Genomic DNA, 6,065 nt, shown 5'->3' on the forward strand with positions numbered 1-6,065 from the left:
CTAAAGGTACTCTAAAATGGCTTTTCAAGGATGCTGACCTTATAACCATTTTAGGATATATACTTATTCATTTTATTGAAGTATATAGCCAAACATTAAGTTTGGTGTTCCGCATATGCTATAAATTTTTTGAAAGTCACTTTTGCTCAAAGACTCAAATTCATGAAAGAGATAAACCGTATATTGCATCATTTTATGAATTTATTTTTCTAAGGAAGAAAATAAAATGTCCCTTGTAATGAATATACCAACCATAGCAGAAAACAAGTTTGGTGTTCACCAATATTTGATTTAATTTCAAAAGGGCATAGTTGGTTATTCATAAATAAGGAACATATAGCAAATTTTATTTTGTTATATACTTTCACTTGATAACCACCACCGTGCTGCTACATTCAAATTTTTAGCTTATTATTGCCTTGATTGAAATGGATAGGTATGAACAAAAATGAAGAAAGGACAAGACCATGCATGTACAGTTGCTACAAGAGTAAACAACATGTCACATGTGCTTGGAAATTGATCATTGGGAAGCCAAAATCAGCAAGAACTCTTGATTGGCAAAGGAAACAATCGGTACACTCTCAAGAATCATTTAATAGATTGTCCCTACAACAAGCCAAGTAAGGAGAGTACATCCAAAATCTTTACCAATGGAAGAATATATATCATACAATAGGAGAGCATAGGAATTTGGACAGGATGGAGTATGATATAGAAACTCAAGCAAAGTTAGACTATGTAGTCTGTGGCATGCCAATATTAAACCGAGTGATCAAGCCATATGTTCAATGCCAAGAATTGGTAGACCATCAGAGAGCAAAAGCCAAGAAAAATGCAGCACACATGCAACAAGGATTGAGGGATGCTGGGCTCTGGGATTAGGTAGACCACATTTGGGATTGTAGATGCCCTGTTGAGGAACCCCAAGAAACAAGCAAGAAGCGGAAGAAGAAAGGAGAATCCAGCAGAGGAAAAGAGCACAACAACTAGAGGTGCTGGACTCCCTTTTATAGTTTTAATTAAATAAGGATGATGCATATCTGAAACATGATATGCCTCCAAATATTTTATATTCTGCACTTTCATATCTTGAGTAGATTTCTTATTAGGATCTGCATAATGCTTGTTATCACTCATCTGCATTAAATTCACGTCTTATTTCCTTTCTGCATCAATAAGAGAAAATGTTTGAAATAGTAAGTAATTGTCCAATGTGGTAGGGATTAGAATGAAATTCAGTGGTGGTAATTGCTTGATTGAATGATAAGCTCAATAATAAAAGCTGCAGAATAGAATGTTCTTTGTAGTGTGAACTCATTTGTTGTTATAAAACCTTTTATTAATAAACATCCCCGGAAAATGAAGAAAGGTAAGAAGGAAAAAGAAAAAAAAAGCCAAGAATTGGCAACAAGAATGAAAGAAACAAATAATAAGGCTAGACACCAATAGCTTGGACCTTAGGATACATGCCTGTGATGCTATTGTATTAGGATCTGCTTAGATTATTAGGTTCTGAGGAGTATTTTAAAACTTGGTAACTTGGATTAACTAATCCGGGATTACCAACTGAAAGTCCATTATCAAGAGTAACCTAATTACAAAGCATTTAGTAACCCAAAGAGGTGCTGGACATCAATGTTCCTAAGAAGAATTGTGAGCCAAGTGTCTGTAATAAAAAGGTGTTGAGAAAAATTGAGCCAAAAGGCTGCCGCAACACTTGACACTGAGCTATCATTGAAAAATAAGTTTCTAAGCAAAAGAAAGAAGGAAAAATCTAACAAGGATCAATAAAGAATAAGACATTATAACAGCAACTCTAGTCAACACTCAAAGAGGCATTTTTTGATTGGAAGCTGGTAATAATTGAGCTGCATCATGTCTGCATAAAACCCCATGAATCAAATTCAATTATCTGCTGAATAAGGACATATATGCTTCTCTGTTTCATTTCATTTCTTCTCATGTTTTAGTGCTTGCTTGGGGACAAGCAAGATTTAAGTTTGGTGTTGTGATGACAAGTCATCTTATGCTAGTTTCACAAGCATTTTTCATTTGTTTCATTAGGTTTTATGCTCTTTCTTGCACAATAAGTAAGTGATTGGAGTAGAATTTTATGTTGCCTTGACTCAATCAAACATTGTTGATTTTTGTATAAAATCATGAGATTTATGCACAATTTAGTTGATTATTATAGATGATGCAAAACTTTATGATTTTGGTGAGACTTTGATGGCATGTTTAATTGATAACAGGTGAAGAAATGAGAAGAAGAAACAAAGAGAAAAGCAACGTGCAGGAGAACGCTGCGTTCACTAAATGAACGCTACGTTCACAAGGGCGCATACGCGCACTAGCCGCTCCCGCGTGACGAAGCAAGTTTGGAGATCCACGCGCACGCGCACATGGTGCACCCACATGCATCGAGGATTAGCATTCACCAACAATGAACACTACGTTCATTTCGAGTGAACGCCTGTGATACTTTCAGAGTGGGAACTTGAAAAAGGGAATCGATGCACACGCGCACACGCCGCGCCCGCGCCGATGGAATAAAAGTGGTGATGGACGCAGACGCATACAGAACGTTGAAACGCAGAATTGATATGTGGCTATACACGTGCAAGTGCACAAGGCGTGCGCACGTACATATCATTCATAGCGCGAACGGAGCGTTCATTTAATGAACGCTGCTCAAGGACGCGCTCACGCACATTACGCGCTCGAACTGATTATGAAAAGCGCAAGGGACGCGCATGCACTAAGGACGTGCCTGCATCGGTGAAAGAACATTATGTTCAATTTGAGAACGCTACGTTCACCTGAAGTTGCAACAAATAGCCATTTTGATACACTTCATGCAAGACCAAAAAGCCCACGCCAAGTGCTGAATGCCTGAAATAGAAAGTGTATATATAGATAGGAATTTAATTTCAAGGGGAGCTCTCTTTTAGTTTTCAGTTTTTAAAATTTTAGAATCAGAGAGATCAGATCTAGATTTTGCTTTCTGTTTTTGTTTTCTCTCTTCTGCAACCTTTTACTTTCTGTTTTGGATCTGAGACTTGGATTGAAGAATTCTTCTGAATTCCTTCAATTCGAAGTCATCTTTTACTTTGCCTTTTTGTATTTTGAAGAATTGGAGATCTGATCTTAGCTCTCCTTTCATTTTCCTTTCATTTGCAATTTCCTGTTTTCTGTTTTGTTAAGAGATCAATTGAGATTTACATTTTCATTCTGTTTTTATTATTCTATTGCAATTGTCAATTTCTGTTTCCATTTCTGCTTCGGTACTAAAGTCCAAACTGATCTATTTCTGAATTTCTTCTTCTGAGTATTCTTTAGTTCACTGCAATTTACCTCCTTAGTTCTGTTTTGATTCCCAATACCCAAATCCCTTTATTTTTCATGCAATTTAAGTTTCCTAGCAATTTAGATTCTATAATTTAAATTACTTGCACTTTAAGTTTCAGTTATTTACTTTTCTTGTAATTTAAGTTTCATCTCTTTCACTTTCTTGCACTTTAAGTTTCTGCAATTTTACTTCTGCATTTAAGATTCTGCAATTTCCTTTCTGCTCTTTAGTTTACTGGCAATTTCACTTCTGTTAATTAAATTTCACTCGAATAATCAAATATTCGCTTAACTAAATTCATCACTATACTAAAGTTGCTCAATCCATCAATCCCTGTGGGATCGACCTCACTCTTGTGAGTAATTACTACTTGATGCGACCCGGTACACTTGCTGGTAAGTTTGTGTGGAATCGTTTTTCCCTCATCAAGTTTTTGGCGCCGTTGCCGGGAATTGATTCAGATTGACAATGATTAAGTAGGTGATAATCTAGATTAAGCACTTTTTCTTTGTTTTGTTAAGCATTTTAATTATTTGAGATTTTGTTTCAACCAACCTTAACTACACTCTAGCAGTAGAGTGTCTTATTTTTGTTTTCTGGTATTGTTTGTATGCAGGGAGGAAGGAGAGGTGGATCCACTTCCTTTTATTCTGGGCCAGAGAGAACATTACTGAGAAGAAGAAGAGAAGCAAGAGGAAAGGGAATTATTGGAGAAGAAGCATCAGAAGAAGAGAATCAAGAGATGGAGGATAACATCCCAAATCACCCTGAGGATGTGGCCAACAACAATGGCCCACCTCAAAGGAGAGTCATAGCTTCCTACATCTTCCCCAATCCAAGAAACTGTGGGAGTAGCATACTAACTCCCAATGTTCATGCAAACAATTTTGAGTTGAAGCCTCAAATTATTACTCTGGTGAAGAATAACTGTTCCTATGGAGGAGGTGGTGCACGAATTGTAAATCACACTTTTCATAACTCGTACCACTAACCAGCAAGTGCACTGGGTCGTCCAAGTAATATCTTACGTGAGTAAAGGTTGATCCCACGGAGATTGTCGGCTTGAAGCAAGCTATGGTTATTTTGTAATTCTTAGTCAGGAAATCAATGATAAGAGTGATTATATTTATGAAGAGTAAAAAGCATAAATTAAATAGTACTTGTATGCAGTAATAGAGAACAGATTGCGGTTTTAGAGATGCTCTGCCTTTCTGAATCTCTACTTTCCTACTGTCTTCTTCTTCACGCACGTAGGTCTCCTTTCATGGAAAGCTGTATGTTGGTGGATCACCGTTGTCAATGGCTACCATCCATCCTCTCAGTGAAAATGGTCCAAATGCGCTGTGACCGCATGACTAATCATCTGTCGGTTCTCACTCATGTTTGAATAGAATCCGTTGATTCTTTTGCGTCTGTCACTACGCCCAACACTCGTGAGTTTGAAGCTCGTCACAGTCATCCCTTCCCTGATCCTACTCGGAATACCACATACAAGGTTTAGACTTTCTGGATCTCAGGAATGGCCGCCAATAATTCTAGCCTATACCACGAAGACTCTGATCATGAACCAAGAGGCTAAGAGATACACACTCAATCTAAGGTAGAACAGAAGTGGTTGTCAGGCACGCATTCATAGGTTGAGAATGATAATGAGTGTCACGGATCATCACATTCATCATGGTTAAGTACGAGTGAATATCTTAGAATAGAAACAAGCGTGTTTGAATAGAAAACAGAAGTAATTGCATTAATTATCGAGACACAGCAGAGCCCCTCACCCCCAATCATGGAGTTTAGAGACTCATGTCGTAGAGATACAATGTAAAATGTCAAAATGTCATGAGGTCCAAAATAAATCTCTAAAAGTTGTTTAAATACTAAACTAGTAACCTAGGTTTACAGAAAATGAGTAAACCTTGATAGATAGTGCAGAAATCTACTTTCGGGGCCCACTTGGTGTGTGCTGGGGCTGAGACTTGAGCTTTACACGTGCCTAGGCTGTTTTTGGAGTTAAACGCCAGGTTGTAACCTGTTTTGGGCATTTAACTCCAACTTGTAACATGTTTCTGGCGTTTAACGCCAGAATAGGGCAGAGAACTGGCGTTGAACGCCAGTTTGTATCGTCTAAACCCGGGCAAAGTATGGACTATTATATATTGCTGGAAAGCCCTGAATGTCTACTTTCCTACGCAATTGAGAGCGCGCCATTTAGATATCTGTAGCTCCAGAAAATCTACTTTGAGTGCAGGGAGGTCAGAATCCAACAACATCTACAGTCCTTTTTCAGCCTCTGAATCAGATTTTCGCTCAGGTCCCTAAATTTCAGCCAGAAATTACCTAAAATCACAGAAAAATACACAAACTCATAGTAAAGTCCAGAAATATGATTTTTATTTAAAAACTAATAAAAATATACTAAAAGCTAATTAAATCATACTAAAAACTATGTAAAACCAATGCCAAAAAGCGTATAAATTATCCGCTCATCAGGAGGTCCACTTGAAGATCCAACCCAACACTTATCCATCTTTCTGAGGATTTATGAAACTGTCAAAACCAATGGTGTGCATCCAGATATCTACAAGCTGTTGCTGTTTCCATTCTCCTTAAGGGACAAAGCTTCTCAATGGCTAGAGACATTCCCCAAGGAAAGCATCAACAATTGGGAGGATCTAGTGAGCAAATTCCTAGCCAAATTTTACCCACCTCATAG

Source organism: Arachis ipaensis, chromosome B1, assembly GCF_059453495.1.
Source record: "Arachis ipaensis isolate K30076 ecotype BB chromosome B1, ASM5945349v1, whole genome shotgun sequence".
NCBI lineage: Eukaryota > Viridiplantae > Streptophyta > Magnoliopsida > Fabales > Fabaceae > Arachis > Arachis ipaensis.